Source organism: Cyrtonyx montezumae, unplaced genomic scaffold (genome assembly GCF_038088225.1).
Source record: "Cyrtonyx montezumae isolate F1298 unplaced genomic scaffold, pur_monq_1.0 scaffold_3, whole genome shotgun sequence".
In the NCBI taxonomy this organism is placed as follows: Eukaryota; Metazoa; Chordata; class Aves; order Galliformes; family Odontophoridae; genus Cyrtonyx; species Cyrtonyx montezumae.
The window spans coordinates 110,165,928-110,188,898 of NW_027072034.1; the positions used below are offsets into that span (position 1 = coordinate 110,165,928).

General features: G+C 47.7%; 1 protein-coding gene across 5 annotated transcripts in view; it reads left to right on the top strand.

Annotated features, from left to right (window-relative positions):
• The window catches only part of TCF20 (transcription factor 20), a 112,578-nt gene that overhangs the window by 38,633 nt on the left and 50,974 nt on the right, over positions 1 to 22,971 (top strand). The window contains exon 1 of one of the 5 annotated variants that reach the window (XM_065742804.1): positions 6,070 to 6,428. The exons of the other annotated variants lie outside the window; for them this stretch is intronic. The gene's annotated coding sequence lies outside the window, so the exon portion shown is untranslated. Of the gene's footprint in view, positions 1 to 6,069; positions 6,429 to 22,971 lie in introns of those variants that run through there. 5 annotated transcript variants of the gene reach the window in all.

Below are 22,971 nucleotides of genomic sequence, written 5' to 3' on the forward strand. Positions count from 1 at the left end.
GAGCACTTCTCCCGAGCACATCTCCACCAAGGCCGTGCAGCCCCCTGCCCTGCCCAGTGGTTCTTTCTAACAGCTAAGGCAAGCTTACCAAGGTAGCTGAGCTGGGGGCTGGCTGCCAGGCTGCCTTTAATTCCCCCAGCTGGCAAACAGGAGGCCTGTGTCGGTTGCCGGGGCAATGGTGGGAAGCTGTGTTGTTTAATGAAGCGTTGGGAAGGCTGCTGTTGATTTTGGGGAGCGGAGGCTCCCCCGAGGCACAGGGGTGTCTGCCAAGGGGCTGCCGAGCTGGGATGCAGCGGGTGGTGCCAGTTGACGGTGCCCTTCCAGCAGAGCATGGCAGGCACCAGCACGTTTGGTCTGTGCCCCTTCCCCTGAACTTGTCCTCTGCCCAACACACCCCTGGGAAGTCTTCTCTGCCCGACTCCTGCAGTGGAGAGGCGATTACCTGAACTTGCTCTCTTGATTTAAGCAAGTATAGACTCAGAGCATCAGTGTCTTCATAGTAAAGGTGACTTACAAAGGAGGGAGAGGACAAGGCTGGGGGTGGGGTGGGGGGGGGTGTTGGAATAAAAGAAGGCCTTGCATTTATGCCTCCTTCCAGTGTCTCTTTATAATTTAAAAAGGAGAGAGTGTGAGGCTTGGGCTTTCTTATCCCTCTTTGCCTCTTTTCTTCCCAGTGTGTTGTTTAGAGCACAAAAGGAATGGTGGGCTTGTTTAACCTTGGGGGGAGGGGGCTCCACGGACAGCCCCAGCACTAATAGGCTTAGGGCTATTCAGATAAAACTTCATTAACTGATTATTTAAAAAAAAATAACCTCTTACTCAGACCTGCTAAAAACCAAGGGAGCTTAAATGGGTGCAAACAAACAAATATTAGGTGGAGAGCTTGTTTGAAAGTTCAGTAAGCCATGTCCATTTAATTCGAGGCTAAGTAAAATCCTCCCAGACCACAAGCCCATGAATTTTCAGGGGTTAAAAAAAATAAAAATAAAAAAAAAAGGCTTAATAAGACATTTCTCTTGCAAAGGAAAAAAAAAAACCACAACAAAAACAACAGCAAAAAGCTGGGCTCTTTCATATGTTGAGCTATATCAGTGTTTTGCAAGGATGCACCTGATTTCTCCCCCCCCCACGCACACCTTCCCTTCCCTGCTCTGCACCTGCCCGCTGCCGGGGCTGCAGCATCCCACGGGCGGTCCAGGGCTGCCGTGTGCAGGAGATGGAGCCTTTCCCCCAGCGTGAAGCCCACAGCGATCCAAACTCTCCTACCCCCTGTTGCTAGCCTCCCTCTCCATCCCATTCTTGCCAGCCTGGAGCACCGCGCGGGGTTGGTAATTAAAAAGCTTGGAGGGGGATATTATTGAGTTAACAGTAGTTATTTGTGAGGCTGCTGTGGGGGGGGAGAGCGATCCATCCCTGGGGAGAGCGGCACTGACGAGGGGTGGGGGGAGAGGGAGGGAGGAGGAAGTGGGGGCGAGATTGGCAGGTGACTGCCAGCTCCGACGAGATGACAGCGGCAGCAGCTCCGCCAGTCCCACTTGAGCACTGCACTGCAGGTACTGGGTTAATGGGTGGGAAGTGGTGAAGAAGAATATCAGGGTGGGTGGCTGGAGGGGAGGGCGTCGGCGTGGGGGAGCGGATTTCTGCCGAAAGCTGACACGGAGATGACACTCTCTATATACATGTAATCATTAGACTTTTCATTCCCAAGAATATTTTCCTTCATATCGTTTTTAAAAATGCAGAGAAAGCTTTCCCCGAAGCCGACAGTATTCTACCTACAAGCACTCCCCCCTTGCCAATATTACCACGTTCTACAAAAATGGTCTGAAATGCTGTGCTATTTTTGACCATTTCTTTAGGATATTTCTAGCGAAATTTTAATTTTTCAGGTTCCAAGAATAGGCTCCTGGGTCCCACATCTTCCCTTCATAACGGGGCCTTTTCACTGAACGTGAGGCTGCATTACAATCCAAACCTCACAATTTTCTTGTTTGATGATACTGACTATCCAACTAGAAAATTCATGTATCCTCCTTTTGCAGGACTGGGAGGTAAGACCCAGGCTGAGGTCCTGACTGACATCTGCAGACAACATTCCTGGCTGTGCTTTCTCTCTCTCTCTCTCTCTCTCTCTCTCTCTCTCTCTCTCTCTCTGTCTCTCTCTGTCTCTCTCTCTCGTTTTTTTTCCTCGGAGGGTAAAACATCTGTTTGCAGAGGGCTGAGGACATGAGCTGCACAGGGAGATAAAAGCAAAGAGCCCTCATCCCATAAGAGTTCATAGATCTGTAACTCAGGGGGCTGACAACAGGGTTTGGCAGGGGTTGAAATCCTTCTGTCTTTCTCCCTTCTCCTATGTTTGAGCTTTAAAAACAAAAACAACCAGGGTTATCTCAGACGTCCAATAGTGAGGATTTAGATGTCAGCCTTGCTATCAGCTTCATTCTTTGTGTACAAAGAGAGAAAGAGGATCACACATTTGCGCCTAAGCCGCACAGAGTGGTGCCTTGGTTTATTGCAGGGGGGGAAAGCAGTGCCTCTCCCTTACACTACAGCAGAGGCCGGCCCCAAGGGCCTTATGTAGCCTGTCCTCCCTCTCCTGCAGCAGGAATTAAGTTGAAGGAATTGGGGCTGAGAGTTCAAGGCACACGTGTGGTTGTAGACCTACGGGGTCTATAGGAAAGAGGAAGCTTAGAAAAAATGCCTCTGTTCTACTGCATCCCTGCCACCGCCACCAGACACCTGTAAAGTATTTAGCCATAAAAATGTTGCACTTTCCCTTTGATCTGTTAGGGCTGTGCAGTGGACCACCACCTATGTCCCCACATCTGTGCTCTTATGGGATTTAGCTCAGAAGCTAGGTAGGATGTTTTGAGCTGTGAGAACAGCTGGCGGGCTGTATGGTACAGTGAACCTATGGCTTAGATGTGTGCTGGTGTGCTTGTTGGAAATGCCTGAACAAAAGGGGCAAATGCCCTTTTATTTTCTGCACTCACCTAGACACGCTGATTTATATTATATAGAGAGATACATATTTTGACTTCTTGATCAATATGAAAAATCATATCCACAGCTACTTCTTGCCAGGCAGGTAAACCTACTAAATGGCAGCGTGGCCACAGCCATCTGTCCTGAGGCCTTCTGGGCTGGACTTCCTGAGTCCCAGTGGGGCCGGTTTCAGAACAGACCTGGCTTTTAGGCTGGAGACTGCTCACAGTCTTCTCTGAGCAGCACTAGGAGCTGTGGGCATTCAGCAGCTTTGAAAATTACATTACAGACATCTTAAATGGTACTTTTCAAGTGTGCATTCATTTTATAGCTTAGCAGCCGGCCTTTTGGCCATATATATAGATCACACACGCATAGACCTGCTTACTAGGAACAGCGGTTATTTCAATCTGACGGAAGATTACACATTTCCCTTTGGACTTCTTCCCCTCTTCTCTGCGGGATGAGGATGCGCCTGGTTCCCTGATGACAGAGCTCGAGCTGGACCCTGAGGCTCTGTGCTCATCTCTGCTAGAGCTGAAGGGGTTGGTGGTTGTAAAGCACTGCACGCTGTCTGGGTGACTGCACCACAACCCGTCGTATTCTCATTGTGACTGCTAGGTGGCCGAGGAGTTCAGATGCACGGAGCCTTGCTCCGGGGTGAAGGGAACTGGGGAAGAACCAGTAACTCAGAGCCCACAGTTAATAGGATTGAAATTTGAGGCAATTCTCAGGGTAGCAGGAAGCGGGTAAGACAAAGCCAACGCTGGGAACTCATTTTAATTTCAACCATCTTGTGCCTGTGTAGTTGGCTGTCTTTGTTTAAAGAACTTGGCCTTCAGGTAGGTTTTACTGGGGCCGCTTGCATATCCAAAGAACATGAATGGCTTTCCTGGAGAAGCTCCCAGCACCTTTGCACCCCGGCTCTCCTCCAGCACCGTGTTCTCTCCTCCATAATCTCCCAGTGCCCGGCAGCAAGCCTTTAGGGTACATGCGCAAGTGAAAGGAGCTGGAGTTGGGGAATTAATATTCCTGGAACATAACACCAGCAGCATGCACACGCTGAGGAGAATATTAGAGCTATTAGCGGTGGGAGTTTGGAGTGCATGCAATATCTAGATGGAGAATTCAGTGTGATTAATCTGCCTCTAAGCAGCAGCCTCCGGGCTCTGGGAATTCTGTGGCACGTTTGAAATCAGAACTTTTTTTAATTACCTTTCCGCATCAACAAAACAATCGCAGTTGTGCAAAAAGAAGCCCCCCGTTCAGCCCCCGGCTCTGCTTCTGTGGTTTGGGACGAGACGCGCTGCTGAAAGCCGGCACTTTGCACCAGTGCAGAGGGATGCGGCCTGGGCGCCTTGGCCGCGCTCCAAGGCAGGTAATGGTGGTGTGGGCCGAGGCGGAGCGCGCCTGTTCTCGTTTGTGTGTGTGTTGGGTTTCTCGCTTTCCTCGCTCCTTGGCTCCGCTCTCCCCACTGCTGCGAGCACCCTGGCACTGCAGCAGCCATGTTGTGTGCCCAGCCAAGGGAGGTCCCCAAGGAAAAGGACTGGGGCAAACGTGGAGGTGGTGGGGGAGAAAATGATCCGCTGGGATTCAGTTGTAACAAAATTGCGGCTGTCTGGGGAGTACGGTGGGCACAGAGTCAGGTGGGTGCCCACAGCGTGCCAGCCCTCCTCCCTCTCTGAAGGAGAGCTCATCCCTTCCACGGCAGCCTGTTTTATTGCTGTGCTGGCACTGGAAGCTCTACAACGACACAGGCAGCCAGGGAACATCTTCCCAGGTGCCATGGCAGTGCCAGGACTGGGAAGAAAACACGGTGCCTGAGGCGCTGGCATTCAGAGCCCATGGATGAAGCAGCTCTGACACGGAGGAGCCACTCAGAGCCTCTACCTGCCAGCCTGGTGGAGATCTGTGTTGGTTTCCCTTCTGCATCCCACTTGCCATGTGCAGCATGGCTGCCCATGCTCCATCCCTGTACTGGCCTCGGCGAGGGCAGGAGTGGTGGCTGCAGAAGGGTGGACACGCTGCGAGGAGCACAGCTGCCTCCCCTTCGGCTCTGCGGTTCAGATAACTTTATAGCATTGTCTGCAATTAGCACTCTGTGATTTTTATACACGTATATTTTTGCACTTCGCTTGGCTGTGGCCGTGCCCTTGGCTTATTATCCCCCTGCATTCCTGGCCTGCAGGCATGATTAGCGCAGTGCAAAGGCTTCGGGTTGCCGAGCTCCAAAAGGAGGAAGAAAATTCTGTTTTAAACACAAATAACAGGGCTTTATTTTTTTATGCCTATTTACCAACATATTTGAGGTTGTGTTACATTTCGGTAAACTGCTATTAAAAAAAAATACCTCCAACTGAATAAACAAAGAAAACCCCAATTCCTGCAACCGTCCTTGTCCTATTCGCATTAAGCCTATACTCTAAATCCCCATATTGGGGGGGTTGTTACAGAAATAGATTAATATCATGCTCTTTTGCAACATGCAGGCACTGCTACACATTCAAAGCCTCTGGGTGTTCCTTTTACCTACCCCAGCCTCATGGGGCACCTAAAAACTGAAGATTGGATGGAGAAGCGAAAACTTCACTGTTTATTGCCTTCCTTAGGCCACGCATTCAGCTCTGTTACCTTAAGCCTGACCTTTACTACCCCTTTTATTCCAAATATAGCTTAAAAGTGGTTTCAGATCCTCAAGTGGAAGAAAAAATAATAATCGAGTGCGCACTAGTGTTACCTCAGCCCAACCCGCCACTGCCAGACCCCTGTCACCGTGTGTCACTGCCAGCTTCTTCAGCACCGTGACCTGCAGTCCTGAGTTCTCCCAGCCCCTTTGCCTTCGTGCCATCATGTCACCTCTTGTCCCCTCAGTCTCAAACCCGGCACCACCAGGGTGAGTGGCTCTGTCCCAAAGGGTGATGGGCAGTGCTCATCCGGTACTTGCTTCCTGTCCTGTCCAAACCACTTGTAAAAGGTATTTCTGCTGTGGTCACAAACTTCTATTTATTTATTTATTTATTTATTTAGCCCGGGGGTGGGCAGGGGAGTAGGGATAAAAAAAGAGAACGTGCATTTTACAAAAGAAAAAAAAAAAAAGCCATTTTCTGGGCCAGCCATTTCCTGAGTTCCCTTTGTTACTACTGCAGATATGTGTTTGAATAAGAGCCTTTTCCCCTCCCCTCTCCTCATCCTCCCCGCTCTGCCCTGCAGTGAAGTCACAATCCGGTGTTTGTGGGCTCGCTGTGATGTCACAGTCCCAGCCTTGTGACTTCACTCTGCTCAGGCAGAAGGTGCAGACGAGGCTGAGAAAGGAGAAAAAAGCCCCCTCCTCTTCCCTCCACCCCCCCCCCCTCCACCCTCTCGGTTTATAAAACCAGTAGCTGAGATAAATCGGAAGGGGGTGGGGAGAAGCAGCAGGGAAAGCTGAGAAAGATGCCAGAAAGGTACAGTAAATGGGCTTTATGTCTCTCTCTCTCTTTCTCGAAAGTTTAGAGTGTAAAAGAGGCCGCATCCGGCAGGCCACGCGCGCGGCCGCCCGCCCGCCCGTGTCTGCGTGTCACCCCGTGACGCCGCGGCCGCCCGAGGTGCGTGTGCGTGTGTGTGAGTGCGCGGGTGGGGGGGGCCGGAGGCGGGCAGGGGCTGCGGCGTCTCGCAGGGACGCAGCTGGGGCAGAGCTCCCGGCCGACGCCAGGCCCCAGCTGTTGGCTGCTCGCCGCAGCCCGGCTCCAGCCTGCAGCCCGACATAAATGGGTTATTGGGTTGCTGCGTGTCCCTGCGTGGTTTGTTTGTATTTGTATCCGCTTCTGATTCCCCTCTTCTCCCCCCCCTCCCGCATCACGTTTTTTGTTTTGGTTTCAGAGGGGTTTGTTGTTTTCCTCCAGCTCCGCAGGTTGGGAGCGGGGTGGGGGGCCTGGCGGCGATGGGAGGAGGAGGGCAGGGCCTCGGGGTCACATTCGCGAGGGCTGAGAGATGGGATTTCTTTTTTAATATCTCCATTTTTTTTCCTTTTTTTTTTTTTTTTTTTAACACAATAGCAGCGTGGGTGCACCAGCAAAGAGCAACCTCAAAAAAAAAAAAAAAGGAATAATTAAAAAAAAAAAGGGGGTGGAGGAAGAGGGGGGAGCAGCTTGCCCCTCCCTTCTTCTTCAGCAATTTTTTTTCTTTTTCTTCTTTTTTTTTTTCCCTGTGTCCAATTTGCCGTTCATTTGAGATTTCGGACAAAGACGGGGGCAGTGGGTGGGCTGCTTTGAGTTTTGTGATATAATACGACCGGAGCGAGAGAGTAAAACGCAGACAATTAGGGATCGGCGCGAGGGCTTTGCTCATTCAGCCTGCCGAGGAAGCCGTCATTTTGTGTTAGCGCGTGTGTCTGGAGGAGGAAGGGGAGCCGACAGTGACAGGGGAAGGATGCTTGGCACCGTGTAGCGTTTGTACTCGCTAAGCGCCCGCTCCGGGAAACGGGGGCTTCAAAAGAGAGGGATCAGGGAGCGGGGGTCCTTCTAAATTTGCTCCCGCGGTGAAGCCGCTTCGGGCCGCTGCCAGCGTGTCGCAGAGCTGCGTCCTGGAAAGGGAAAGGACAGGGAACGGGCGGAGCGTGCAGGTGTCAGCCCGCTGCCCCGGGTGCCCTGCCCCACACCTCGCCCCAGTGTCTGATGGCCGCCCCGCCCGGCCGGGTCCCGCCGTGCCGCACGGCCCAGCCCCCGCCGCGCTGTGCCCCTCTGCCGCCGGGTGCCCGGGGTCCCGCTGCCGCCGCGCGTCCACCCCCGCGACCCACGGCGCGTCCCGCTTTTGTATTTATTTATTTCTCCCTGTCAACTGCTGGACCCTGGCTGTCCTCTGCCAGCACGTCTCAAGGCTGATGAATAGCACCCCCTGCAGTTACAGGGCTGAGCTTTTGTAGCGCAGATGTATAATTAATCGTGCGGCACTTTTGCAGTCAGAGCAGGGCAGCGGGCTCAGGGAAGGCCCCGCTCGCAGCTCGGCAGCCCTCTGCCCTGACCCGACACCCGCGGGGACCTCCGCACGCAGAGAATCCGGGTCTTGGGTGGCAGAATATCTCAAGCCGAAGCACCCCTGCCCCAACCCTCAAGGTCTTGTGGGGCTGTCGGCATCTCAGCAGCATCGTGATGGTGTTGTTTCAGGGATCCTCGGATCTCTGGGGTGCAGCCATGTGGGCCTGCTGGTGAGACCAGCCACTGCAGGGGCAACAAGAAGCACGGACCCTACAAAGTGGAGGGCAGGGGACATCCAGGGCATGATTTAGCTACGATTAGGCACAGAAGATATTTTAAGCCTTGTCGTCTTGTCTGGGTACAGTGGGATTGTTCACTGCAGGGGTCTCCTCAGCTCTTTATCTACACCTGCTTTTATATGACTCCTGAAAGAGCAAGAAAACAGCAGAGAAAACCCTTTGCTTTGAATTGTGTTCATCTGGGAACATCCGTCGCGCAGGACTGTATCCAGAGGTGCTTGGGGAGAGGGAGCAGTGCATGGCTCCAACCCCATGCCAGGATGTGAAGGGATTAAACCTCTTTCCAAAGCAAAGTGGAAGGTCCCCAGGTGTCTTCTCTCAGGCTCAGAGATTGCAGTGGGAGAAGGGAGGCAGGATCCAGCTGGGTAAGAGACCTCATCAAGAGGATAAAAGCATTTAGGGTAGAGGACAGTCTGTCTCCCTGAGTGGGGGGAAGCAATCAGTGTGGATGTTTAAGGGTCTCTCAGAAAGCCCTAGGCAGAAGATGCTTGTATCAGAGCTGCCTTTCCAGGCAGTAGTGAAGGGAAACAAGTTGAAAGCATTAATTGGTTCCCCCTTTCTGTTAAAATATTCCCTTTCTTGTAACCACCTTTTTTTTTTGCTTTTTTTTTCCCTTCTTTTTTTCCAACTTCTCTTCAGTCTCAAAGAAGAGAACTGCTACGGAAACCCCCTACTTACCACCTAAGGCTAGTTGCTGACTTACTGTTTCTGGAGATGAGATAATGCTGGCTGATTACAAACAGGGTGACTACCCTTTCTCATCAGTGCTAGGAGAAAGCCGGCACCTTGGTCTGCAGCCTGAGGGATGAATCACACTGCAGGAGCGAGAAGCACTACTGGTTTCGGAGAAGTCATCCTGAGGCTCACCCCCACCTTCCCCTGTGTGGCTGCGGTGGGGGGAACTCCTGAGCCACAGACTGCTTCCACGGGGAGGTGGAATTTTACCCCAGCCCAGTACTTCCTCTCTGCCAGCTTAAACAGCATCTCTCTGTTAGACCTGGGTTCAGCTGTGGTTACTGGCCCCTCTCTGTAGACTGCAGTCCCCCAGAGTGCTTCTGCTTCTTGTGAGTTTGTGTTGGGATTTCCTTTTATATTATTTGTGGCTATGGGCTATTTCTAAAATTAGCTTAAGACAGCAGAGGCTCATTGAGTTGATAGGTAGACATGCGTCTTGCTTGTTGAGTCTTTTCTTCTTGTGCTTGCTGGTGATGCCCTGAGAAGCCTACCATCTTTTGGGAGCCCTGATGGAACAGGAAGCTTGTTAAGTCTAGTTACCCCAAGCACATTTACAGAAAAGTTAAATGGGTGGCTTTCATTCCTGGTCACCTCTGTGGCACAAATGTGAATGGCAGAAAAGTTCCAAGTTGCAAGAGAGCATCTCTTCAAGAAGAGTGGTGAAAGCTCCAATAGACGAGCGGAGCTTTTATTAGTGTAAACCTGAAGTCACTGATGGTCGGCAACTGGAAGAGTTCCTTGAGTCCTGCAGCAGAAACTGCGTTGGATTCTGCTAGATGTTCCCACCACTTGGACCTAATGAAAGTCTGCAGATACTTTATTGGATTAAATGCTAATGTTCTTAACCCAAGTTGTTTTCCTCTGTTACCTCATAGCACTGTCATCGCTTGAGGTATGTGACTTGAGGGAATACATGCCTCTTTAACCCACCCTGAGTGCATAGGTAGTGCTCCTAAATCCTGAAGATGCTACGTTTAAAGCATGGTCTCGTGTTTCCTACCCTTCCTTGGAACACAGGGCACTAAAATAAGAAATTAATGTCTTCTGAAATTTAGAATTGGGGCTTTTGAGCATTGTATGAACTTTTATGAGTCTCGAGATACAAAGTAATTAAAGTGGTTGTGTTTGAAGTGTTTTTTCCTCATGTTTTGTTAGCAATATGAGATATATAAGTAAACAGTGTTGAAACCTCTAAAATGTCTCTGATGAATCAGGACCAGAAAGCGTCACTGCATGTGACAGAAAAAAATTAATTTGGTTTCTCTGCCAAGAAGTTAATGAGATTTCATGTAATGCATATATATCTTAAGTGGACTCTAAGACTACTACTACACAAAATAAATACAGCTTTATTAGCAGATGAATATGGGATATCTCACTTCTGGTCTACTCTGATGTGCTCTGCTTTTGCCCCTTCCTCCTGCAAGCTGTGCTCTGGCAGTGGGCTGTGTGCCTGGCCTCTGTGCGGGGGTAGCAGCAAGGTGGTGGGAGATCCAATGCTGCTCTTTCAGGGACTTTTTTTTTTCCTGGTTGGAACAGCTGAGATTGAAGACAGCTCTTGCGTGCATCAGGGAGGAAACCAGCGGGGAGTGAAGTAAGAATCAAAATCTTTGCTGCCTCTAAAATTTGGGACTGTATGTCACGGGGATTTAAGCTTGTCAAGCCTGGAAATTCCCACTTCCCTGTAGGCAACAGATGAAACCTCGGTAAAAGGCCAGCAGAATTAAAAGGAAGAAAAAAAAATCCCATTCTGTAAAACATGTTTTGGCAAGGCAGAGTTGGTTTTATATGAGGACATTTTAAAAGATGGGTTCTTCTAATATTTGGATTTTTATATTGGTATGTTTAGCAATTCAGATAATGAAGATTTATTGATGGCCTTTTCTGCCTTGCTGGAGACAGTCTTGCCAGGGAATCATATTTGTGTGGCTTTCTATTTTAATTTCCACCTTCATTGCTTTGGACATCTGCATGGAAATGTGATCCTTTTTTTCCTCAAAAGTTCAGCTTCTGTTGTTCCCAGCCTTTTCACTGGACTCAGATCCCTTTGTCTGCAACACCACAATCATTTTCACAGCAACTAATCCTGCTTCTGCCACGAGCAGCTTTTTGGCAGGAGGTAAAAGGAAGAAGAAGCCGAGCAGGTCTTAAGGTACAAAGATCCTATTTTCATGAATCAGCTCCTTGTAATGGGAGAATGAGAGGACAGAAGTGTTGCAGTATTAAAAGATAGAGCAGAATTGTCTCCTGTATAGGTGATTTATTTTTTTTCCCTGCTATGATTCACGTTACCTGCCTTCAGCTGCTTTATCATTTTAGTTCCTTTGAGAAACTCCGGAGTCTTTCAGTCCAGTTGGTGCTCTGTTGTGGGGAATAGGGCTCTAGGACTTAACACTAAGGCTTACGAAGATGCTGCTTGTGTCTGGAGGAGATCTGCTTCCAAGCAATGCAGCCAAGACATGACAGTCAGTTGCTGATAATCCGTGCTCTTCCAAAATACTTTGCAGCAAGTGCACAGATCCTGTGACTGTTTGAGGGGGAAGTTCAGTATCGGTGAATTAATGAAAGGAGAGCCTTCCCTGTGCGTGCTGCAGTTCCTTGGGAGATGTCTGATACTGCTGCTCCCTTGCACAGGGTCAGATGTAGCGCTTCTTATCTGAAGTAAGCGTAAAAGAAATAGGAGGAAGGTATGGGAAATCCTGGGGCTAGATGGGAAGAGAGTTAGGAAATGTTAATGAATGCAGCCGTGCTGGTGTCTTTCTTGGAGGAAGAAAAACAGGCTTGCTGCCCTTGCTTTACGCTTGCTTAAAGATTTAGCTGTCCCACCGTGAATATCAGCTTCAGTCCCCGGTTGTGTGACCTGTAGGTGCCCGATCTCACTGTCATCTTTTGTATTATCTGTCTTCAAGCTAGTCTCTAATGCCCGTTCCAGTAGCATCTAAGTGCCTCCAGATGAAAGCTGCAGAAGTGCAGTGGCGAGCCTGTGCGTGGCATGAAATTGTGTAGTAGGGGGAAGGATTAGAATAAGGGTAATACTTCGAGGGGATGGTTTCTGTGCTTGAGAAATCCATGTGCCTGGCTCTGTGGAGACCTCAGCATCCTGGTGCTGCTTGTTCAGTGCCTTTCATCAGCAGTGATACCTTCTCTAAAGAAGAAGAAATCTCTCAGAGGACCCCACCCGCTGCATGCAGACATTGTCTTTCCGCTAACAAACAGTGGGGCACAGTGGAGTCTTCGCAGCATCTGTTATCGACAGACTCGATCTCAATCCCACAGGCTGCATTTCTTGCAGCCCTGCTACATTCCTCCTCCCTTTTGCTCAGAGCTCAGAGGGGCGTGGAGACAAGGGGTGGTGGAGGTCAGGAACTGTGCACTCCTTCCTTTCCCCCCATGAGCTGCTAATGTATGCTCCTGGAGAGCCACAGCGACTGAGTAATCACTGAATTACAGCTGGATCAGAAGTGATGACCTCAGAGACAGAAGGAGACTCTCCATCTCCATTTGTCAGTTCTCAGGGTCAGAGGGAGATTTTTCTCAGGGATCTGTGAGAGGGAGTAGAGGGATGTGCAAGGTAAGCCTTACTTTGAAGCATGACAGGAAAAAAGGCTGCCTTTTCCATTGGCAGAGCTTGTGTCTGCTGAGTGTCAGCACTGCTTGTGTAATGTGTGGTGGCAGCAGCACAGGTGGGAGCAGTGGCACTAACCAAGGGGTTATTAAGGGGGCTTACTTTCACCTCAGACCTCCTATCCACCACACTGGGAGGGTTTCAGTCAGAAGGGTTTTGTTGGGGTGGTCCTGGAGTGGCTGCAGACAATTATGGCTGAGCCAACTTTCTTGCACTTTCTCATGGCTGTGGTGCAGTACATCTGTTCAATTCATAGCACTCTCCAGTTACCCAGTGTATTGCTGAAAATTTACATGCAAACGTGTTCAGTTTGTTTCATTGATTTTAAAATGGGCACTTCAAGGGTTGATTCTAGTAAGTGACTGTTTTTGGCTTTGAATCCATATTTTTTTTTCCTCTTCTAAGAACCAAAGAGTGATCTGCTTATAAGTCACTCCGGGTGTGTGTTAGGTACTACTGGTAGCTTTATGCTGAACCAGAGCTGTTTGTGTGGATGCTGCATACCAGCTCCGGTCATCTGTCAGCAGGACGGGGGCCTGGCAGGGACATAATGGGATTGCTCTCTTTGTTAGCACTAACAATTAACGTTTTATTGCTAACCATTTTTTTGTATAACTGATAATCATCAAGTGGTTCTTGTTGAGTGGACAGGTCAGAAACCTGAATTTCTTTCTCCTGGAAGGGAACTGAAGCAAGAAAACATTGGTGATGCAAACAAGATATACAAGTGACAGTGGTTTTTCCTCTGGAGTCTGCAGACAGCCAAAAATTAGTGTCTGAGATAATTAAATTATCCGTTAAGCTCAGTGGGGCTGTATCTTAAGGCCTGATACTATGATTCAGATCTTGTGAAGTAGATGGGGTCTGTGCCCGTGAGATAGTTCATATATTTGGGGTGCTTTATTTATGTTCTGGATGGTCAGGGGTCCTCTCCATTTCCAGAGATGCCCGCTGTGGTGTAACAGCTGACATTTGGCATTCGCTTGCATTTGTAGCCTGTTGTTGGATGTTCTGTTTGTTGGTTTTTTTTTTCCCCTTTTAAACTTCATCCTTGTAAAATTAGCCATGCCGTTTGGAACTTGTAAACGTTTTGAAAAGAGCTTCCCCTTGCTGGAAGCGAGCACGGAGCTGCACAGGGGACGGCAGCGCCGGGCATGCAGTACCGCGCTGTGCACATCCACAGCTTCGGCGCCTTTGAGGAATGTCTGCCTTGCGATCCCTATCTCGCTCGTCGTTTCATAGCGCTTTCTCTGAGCGCGTTTCCGATTCGTGCCGCAGCTTCGTTTTGTCCATGGGCTTAGAAATAACCTGGAAGTAACCGAGCACTGTGTTTTCAGTTATGGGAGAAACTCAAGAGGGCTGGGAATATATTTATTTTCAATCGCTTCCCCGGCTGCAGACAGGAGGAGAGCACGCCGGTTCCCCGCAGCTCGGCCCCGGCTCGGAGGGCCGCGGGCCCTTTAAGCGCGAGGCGGCTCCGCCGCGCGCCCCCCGCTCCCGCCCACCGCCGCGCGCGCGCGCACACGGACGCGAGCGCGCGCGCACGCGCCGCTCCCCCTCCCCTCCTCTCCCCTCCGCCCGGCCGGGACCCGCCGCCTCGCGCCGTTCCCGCTGGCGCGCGCTGCCTGCCCAGCGCCCGCCGCCATTGGCTGCCGGGGGTCAGCTGACCCCGTGTTATTTCCTGTGTGTGCGCCCCTTTCCGTGCGTGCGGGTGTGTGTGTGTGTCTGTGTGTGTGAGAGGGGAGAATGGAGCCCGACGGCCCCGAGCCGCCGCCGGGCCCCCCCCGGCCCTCAGCGGCACCCCGCAGCTGAGCGCCCCCGCCCCGCGCTCGCCTTCCGCGGCGGCGGGGTGGGGGGGAAGGGCCGCAGGTAAGGGGCAGCCCCGCTCGTTGGTCGGGGGGCAGGTGGCAGGGCCCGCCGGGGTGGGGGCGAGGGGCAGCCGGGTCCCCCTGACAGCTGGAGGGCGGGCGTTGGGTGGGGGAGGGCTTGGAAGGGGCTCCGGGGCAGTTCTCGCGTGGCCCGTTTCACCCCCACCCTCTTTTGTTGTTGTTTCAAGTCATAACGCGTGTTCACGTGTCCAGAAGGCCGCCGTGCCCTCTGAGAGCTGCCCACCTGTTCCTCTGTCGCAAGGAGCGCCCGCGGCAAGAGCGGGGCCCAGCAGTGCACGTGGGCAGAGGCTGCCCCGCACACGGGGCCGTGCACGCGGGTGGCTGCGCTCGAGGCTCGTTGCCGCTCCCCTCCGTACAGCGGGGTGAGCCTTGCGTTGGTTGGCAGAGGTGTGCGGGGCGTTTGGGGTGCTGTAAGGACCGCCTGTGTGAATATGGTGGGGAGGGCCACTGCTGGCAGCTGTATTCCTTGCCTCGAGGAAGGAATGGGAGAAAGTTATGTAACAGAGGTGTTACAGCCCTGTGTCGGAGCTGTCTGATGGTACCAATGCTCTGTTATTAAGTTGAAAATAGGGCTGCAGTTGTGTATGAATCAACAAGCATTTATTGCTGTGTGAATTCAGTGCCATCGTCCTTTTTTTTTTGGGTCTTAGCCCCATCGTTGCGCTTTCCATTTGAAGGGCACACAGCTTGCTTAAACTGCAGATTGTTCCCTGTACCATTCCAGTCCTTTTATCCTCTGAAAACAAGAGAGAAGAATCAGATGCCAGTGAGGGAACCGAGGATCAGTTTCTGAGCTTGCTATGTTTAGGTTAGTATTTGAAAGCTATTCATGTCTGCAATAGCTGTTGCCATCTGTTGATTCCATGGGTAATTCTTGGGAGCGCTTGACGCGTCGCGTGCTTCTGATCAATAGCTGCGCACGTCGCAGTTGCTCACCTTCAGCTGTCTGCACAGAACCTTTCTGCTCTGCAGGAGGGGATGGATGATTGATGACCACGCAGCAACCTTTGGGCTTCAGATACAGTGCATTTGTTGAACTTGTTTCAGTAAGAGGTGTCCATTTGTTTGAGTGCACGTGTTACATGCAGCAGTGTTTGAAAGTATTTAAGTTTTTGTTTACCCAAAGGGCTATTTCTTTAATACACCACCCTACAAGACAGAGATTTGTTTCCTTTGGATTGCATGAAGCTGTTTCTTAATCCTTTTTCCCTGCGTTAGGTTCAATTGGTGTATAAACAGGCAGCTGCATTAAAATGATGCTTTCTTTTCTTATTTTCTAGTCAGCAGGTAAACTGTTATGCATCTGAAGTGGGGGCATGAACACCTTTTACATCAAAAATACACTGTCCATTCTTAATTGGTTATAGTTTTGGGAATAACCTCAGACAAACAGGCAGCTCTGGGGCTTTCTATTAACATGCTTAAATGTCTAGGGGAGGTTTTTGGACCTTCCTACAAGATTGGTGTTCTCTAGACTACTTAGCTTTAAATCTGCTAGTGTCCTTTTGAGTAGAACATTATGTGTTTTGACACAATTTGGGCTTTGATCTCTAAATCAGATTCCAGAGGCTTTGGGAATTATGAAACTTGCATTTTTTTGCTGAAATACGTACTTTTATGTCCCTTTGCAGCCCGGGGCAGGTTAAGGATGTTTCCATGTATGAAAGCACCGGGAGCAGTTTCGTTGTGTCTTTAATGGGAGGTCAGAAATTTTTGTCCTTTCCTCAGTTATTAATGCTTCATAAAGAGGGCCAGAGGTGAATTTTTATGAAAGGAGTAAATCTGTTCCTGTAACGCTTAAATAAGATCTGTAGGTTATTCAAATTAAACTGAAAATCTGTTTGTGCTTTCCTTGTAGAGGGGCACTCTTTGTTGTCAGAAGAAACTTCCTTAACCTTCCGCTGAGGAACTGGAGAGATGTGAACCTTTCTAAAATTTTAAAGGATACTCAGATTAAATTTCAAAGCGTAGGACAGTGCAGGTGCAAACCTTCTTAATAAAGGTTTGGATATGACTGCTAGAGGCATAAAGTCTGTAGGAAAAAGAGTGAAACGTGCAGGTTTTGGGATCTCCCACTTCATATTGTTGGAACGTGTAGAAGTCCATTTGGATTCTCAGTACTATATTAAAAAGCAGATCACTGGATGCCCCTCTTCTCCCTTCCTTTTTAGGTCATGTTTGACTAAACCACCCATGAAGCACAGCCAGATGACAATAAGATCCTTCTTAGAAGGGTCCCTGTGTGGGAATTGTACCTCACAATTCCTGATGCAGCTCTACCAGCTTGGCAGGTTGCTGTGTGGAATGAGAACATCGTATGTAATAGATGTGAATAATTTTTATTCTGTTCTTCTTCCCTATAATTTGAGATAAGGGTATATTTAGGAGTTTATAGCTGGCATGTGCAATACCTTACCTTTTGGCACAGGCTATGTCACATCCCCATTTGGGTCGGGTAACTTCTTAATTAAAACATTTAAGTCCAGGAATGTTTCTGGCAGTGCTAACTCCTCAGACTTCAGCATGAACTGTAACTGTCTGTGTGAGAATTTGTTACTTAATTGTGTAGTTGGCCTCCAAGACAGGAGGGATTACCTACAACAGTGTAAGGTTGTGAAGAGCCAGCTAACATCAGTCAGTGCAGTCCTCTGACTTCCACGCTGATTTATTTGCTGGTGGAGACTGCACTGAGGCTGACTGACTCTTCTTGTTCGAATAACTAGAATTGGAAAGCATGAAGTGTTTTTTGTGACTCTGCTGAGATCTCTATCTCAAAAGTAAATAAGCAAATGAATTGCTTGTTTAGCTTTTGGACTTTATAAGACATAAACAGAAGATAGTCTTAAGTATTTTTAACCACTTCCAATAATGTTGATGGGTTACGTTGAAAAAAGTTAGTATGGAAATTTAGTACAGCTGATAGAGGACACAAATGCAATGTAAGTGGAGCTGAAAATTCTCATATTGTGTAGGAGAGACTGTTGCATTTCAGTTCTGGTAATGGGATCCTAATGTCTGGTTCTGTTTATATATATCTATACATATACCTTAGTTGGCACTGTTACCTTGACCTAGCTCCCCTTTTACAGCTGTTGCCTAGACTTCAGTCTTGACTGAGTAGGAAAGTGGAAGATTCTGTTCTGCAGTTGCACACAGTACTGCTCCTGTATCTGTGTAACATCACAGAGTCCAGCAGTGGCATTCCTTGATTTCTTCAGCTGAGCCTTTCTGCTATTGCTTACCACTCAATTATGTGCTGTTTTTTGGGGGGTTGTTCAGAAATGCACGTGATTTTCTTCTTTGTGCCTTCACATTTGTTGCCTTTCAGTTTAAAAAATATATTAAAAAAAATCAACCAGAAACCAAAACCAGGGGCTCAAAATCTGAAGCTGACCTGCAATGGTAAGCCAACTCTGGTTAGCCTTGTTGGAGGGTAGGGTCAGTTCAGGATGTTCTAGTCAGTAATATTTGCTTTTGAAGAGGGGAAAATAATAATTACTGACTCTTGAATTTGTTCATGCTGCACCTGTGAACGTGAGCAGTGAAACTTCAGTTTTGAGCTGGATACAGCAAAACACTAATGTTTCAGTAAAATTCCTGTTTTTCTTCCCCATCCATAATCTGTTGGTTCCTTAAGATGAAAGATAAAAGGCAACAGAAGAAAGCACAGCCATCCTCTTGCTGGATTCACTGGCAGGTGATGGATATGCACGTGATTTGCCCAGCGCTCTTTGTGCTTCTTCTACCACAATGTTTATAAGTGATGTTAGTATTGGAAGACTGGAATGAGTGTTACAGTGTTTCTCTCTGAAAGCCCTGAAGTCCCTTGGGGATGTTGATGTGGTCTCTAATTGAGAAGTCCGCTACTTCTTGCCTGTGTTGTGATGCAACAAGTACAAAAAAAAAAAAAAAGGCAAGGAAAATAACTTTCCCCTCTTCTTTGTAAGCACACAGCACGTGTTTGTTCATGCTGATGTCTGCGTGTGTAACAACTGCATATTCCTTGCTAGAACATGGTGATGTATTTTGGAGGGTTTTCACTGGTGTGACTGAACTCAGTTATCTGATGCAAACTTGGAGTTCTAAACAGCCCTCAGATGAGTTCTGATAAGAGCTCTGTGCTTAGCTGGAAGTTGAATGGGGATTTGATATGTTACAAGCTTTCAAGCAGTTTATTGGGAGTATTGTTTGTATCGCTTCTCCTGTAAAAGATACGTACTATAAACTCTGCCTTGGTAATAGCTTTGAACTGAACTAAATCCAGGTTACCAGACCCTGTTAAGCACCAGCAGATCTGACCACATAGATGGCTTTTGTCCATATATAACATCGCTAATGACTCTGGAAAACATATCTAAAGCTTACAGAGTGGAAGAAAAATAGGTGCCACCACACTTTCCAGATCTTAAAGGAATAAACCACTGCAAACTGCAGCAAGATATTGTTAATCAGCTTTCAGTTCAGTGTCTGCAGTTTGCTAATGCCTTCGGTCAGGTGACTGGAGGTACTGGAGTTGCTGTTAGATTTGTCCAGTGGTATTTCCCGTTGGTAAAAGTTCTGGAAGAGCCTGTGTGATTTTTATCAGCACATGGTTACTGACTAGCAACCTGGGCAATGTAGTGAGTGCTGTGTGGTCAGCATTACATTAACACGTTTTTTGGCTTTGTTTCTCCCTTAGACTGTGTTTGTTGTTTTTCTTTTTTTTTTTCTTCTTTGAATAAAACTGTTCTGTCACGTGGTGTGCACTTTGGCATGTCCCTGCTTTCCTTCTCTCTCTTCACGTGTGTGGAAGAGGGGAGGTTTCCCTTCTTGTTCTCCACCATGCTTGCACAACATGTTATCAGCCTTTCTGATGTTCTTCATCGCACCCATGCGTTGTGCATACTGATGGATAAGAATGATCTTCTAGCTAGATCTTGAGAAGTTTGATAGACACTTAGCAGACAGCAGGGTAAGTGAGCCGGGCCGAGTGCTACAGACGGTGGGAGCAGATTGCCTTTGTGTGGCAGGGTGTCAGTGAGCAAGCGGCAGCTTCTCTTCGTGCCACCGAACAACGTGGGTTCTGGGAGCGTCACTGAGACTTGCTCTGAAGTGACACTGTTGTTCCTTGTGGGAAAATGAGCTGTGCCATCCTTACCCCTCCCCTCAAAATCGTTGCATTTTAATGGAGGAATGTTCTTTGCTTTTCTCAGTCTCGTTTACTGTGAAAGTGCTTAAAGAGGACTTGACTGGTAAGGAGTTACCGGTTGATGGGGCACATGCTGTGGCAGAGGATTGGCTTTGGGGATGACCAGGGAGACCCACCACAGTGCAGCCTTCGGCATCTGCCATCCTGATTTGAGTCAATGTCATGTTGCTGCAGTGCAGGGAGCAGGATGATGTGTCTTACCTCCTGATCTTTCCCCTTTGGCTGTGGCATACTCTTCCACGTTCAGCATCTTAGGTTGGCTCTGCTTCTTGCATTCTGGTCATCAGGGACAAAACCTGTTTCCTTCTTGATAACTGCTCATTTGAATACGGGTTGGTTGTTTTGTGCTAGTATTGTGCAATTAAAATAAATTTGACTTGTCATGTCTTGCAAAGGTAAATTTGCTGTATGCTTGAATGGTGGAATCTGTGGAAAGCCAGCGTTGTAGGTATATGTATAGGAGTTTTTTGGGGGTGTGTTGCTCATACCCACTCTTGTAAGATAAGAGGGTGAGTTAAGAGGGTTAACTGCATGCATATTCTGCAGGCTAATAAAAAACTGTTGCGGTTGATAGAAAAAGTAGCACTGACTTCAGTGAATCTGTGTCAAGCTCGCAGCAAAAGCACATCTCTTAGCTCAGTGAGAAATAGGGTCAGGAAGTTCCTAAAGGCAGGCAGGAGGAGGAATTGAAAAACAAACTTTCTTGTAAACACTGTAATTCTGTGGATAAAGGCTGTGTTAGGCTGTGTTACTCTTGACACTTTTTCTGACCAGTTCCTTGTGTATATTGCTGTTCTGAAAGAAGCTAAGGAGTAAGATCCTTTTCTTAATTAATGAGACCTCTGCAAATGCATCCACATTATGGAGTGGTTATATGTAATCCATCATGTACAATTTGTTAATTGTCCTTCTGTATTTAGCCTCCTCTTGAGGAGAGGCAGGATGGAGAGAGAAACAAGAGTTTTCCATGGGTTTTGTTGTTGTCCAGGTGTTTTCCCCATTGTTCTTCCTGATGTACAGGTATGACTGACTGCAGGAACTCAAGTTTCAGAATCAATGAGGCTGATTCTCAGACTGGTGGGCCATCTACAGCTGCCTCTCTTACTTAAATCTTAGTTTAGCATTTACAAAAATTAGGCTTAGAGTGCACCATCTTTGTTATTCTCCACTTACCATATTTATAAGTGGAGGATTAATTCAGCACTGTCTTCTGCAGTGCTGAATTAATCTCAGTACTTCACTTTCAGCTGTTTACTCAATAGTTCCTTCAGTTTGTTCAAGATGTATGCTGTAGGGTATGAGACTCCACAGTACTTGCAGTGGAGGCTTTCTCAGCTTCTCAACGTTGTGTTTCCATCAGCAGTTTCAGAGGCTGCCCCATCACTGTGGTGATACTGAAATCTACTGGGGAGGAGAGAGTTTTTGACCAGAGTTGTGGGATGATCTGCATTTGTAGCTTATTTACTTCTGTGAAGTGTTTATGCTCATTAGAATTTTTTTTTTTTTGTATGTGGAGTTGTCTGATTGCTGTTGTCATTCACTGTGCCTAGCACTGGCTAGGGCAGCAGAGCTTAGAAATATGGGGTTAATCTTCTGCAGTTTAAGTAGCAGGACACAGTATCTTGTTTCTTGATTACTATGGCCTCAGTTCATACCATATAATTTCAGACATTTGACTGAGGGGTATTAGTTTTTTAATCACCTTATACTTGTAGAATAGACATGGAAAGAGGCCTTCTGGAAGGCTTTCATTGGCTCTGTTGGGAAGCTGGTGAGAGCAAACCAAGTTAAGTGCTTTAGGATAAGGATTAGTGATAGAATTCCTTAGGTTCTTTTATTTTTATTTTTTAATTCCTGTTTCCTCCAACACATAACAGTGTTCTGCCTCCCCTTGGTCATCTGCCTGGTGGGTATGAGAGAGTTACAAGGATGGAAAGGCAGGAGACTTAAGCAGAGTGAACCCTGAAGTTGTCTTTTTGTTGAATCACATAAATGCATGAAGTTATTCTGTACTGATACAGACTGTTTTACCTGTCTCCCTGTAATAGAGGGTGCAGTCTTAATTTCTGCCTGTTAGTCGCTTTTTAGGAGCTAACTTATGCTGTGCTACTGGATCTGCTTCAACTTTTGGCTTCAGCATGAAGGGAGGTAGTGTGGAACCTGGGGGGCTGGAGGAATGAGCCAAGTGTTGATATAAGTAGAAGAAGACAGGGGAAGACAAGTTGGTTGTTTTTCATTGTGAAAGTCTTAAAAACACTTGATTTTTCTCAGGGAACTTCTGCTGCTTCTTTACTATGTTGGATGAAAAACCTTATTTTTCTCCTAATGTTCTGTCAGGAGGAATCACATGAATTTGCCTATGTGTTTGTCTCAGGCCTTCCACAGCAGGGGTATTTGCAAGCCGTGCACAGCCAAATTACTCTGAAAACTTGGTTGTTTCAGAGTAAGGATAAAGTACCAATTTGGGAGGAAGACTAACTGGCTAGTGAAGCTTGAAAGTTTCGGTGCATAGCTAAATTTCTTATGTTATCTTAAAAGAGTAAAGATTATTGGTAAAAAGCATGGAAGAAATAATTTGAGTACAGCCTTAGTGCAGTTGGATGGTGACTGATTTAAGTAGTCTGTATATCTCTACCCGATGTTCATGTTTTTGCATGTAACATAGCTAGATTGTGTGATCCTCAACAATGGATTTATCCTCATTTGTGGCTTTAATTCTTGTATACTGCGCGTAACCTGCATTGTGATAAACCTGCACGTAACTGATAGAGATTTTGTGTTAATTTACTTCATTTGCCTTGGAGTTCCCAGGAGTCTTAGTTACAGGCTCGTTGCAGCAGGCATTGTAAGTCAGAATAAAAAGGTTTGATTGTGTAGAGTTCTTTGAATAGTAGGGGGGGGGGGGAAATATCTTGCTGTGTTAATATTTAATGTACGACCTAAGCATCCATCTTAGCAACTTGCCATAATTTGAAGAGATAATGCATTTAAGACCTTAGAGGCAGAGGCTACTATTTGGTATGAACAATTTGTAGAAGTTAAAGTGCTAGTGGGGTTTTGTTGTTTTTTGTTGTTGTTGTTTGTTTTTTAACCTGCTGTATTGTTTTGAGTTAGTTATTGATTTGTGATACTGGTTTTGCTTCTGCAATGAAATGGGGAGCTTGGGCAGATAAAGGTTCTGCCGGGCATCCCTGTTCAGTCTTTTCTGCTTCCCTCTTGCAATTAATAATCCACTTCTCCTTTTCTCAGTATTTTTAAGTGAAAGGTGGAGGTGAGGTGGCAGTTGTCATGCCTTTGC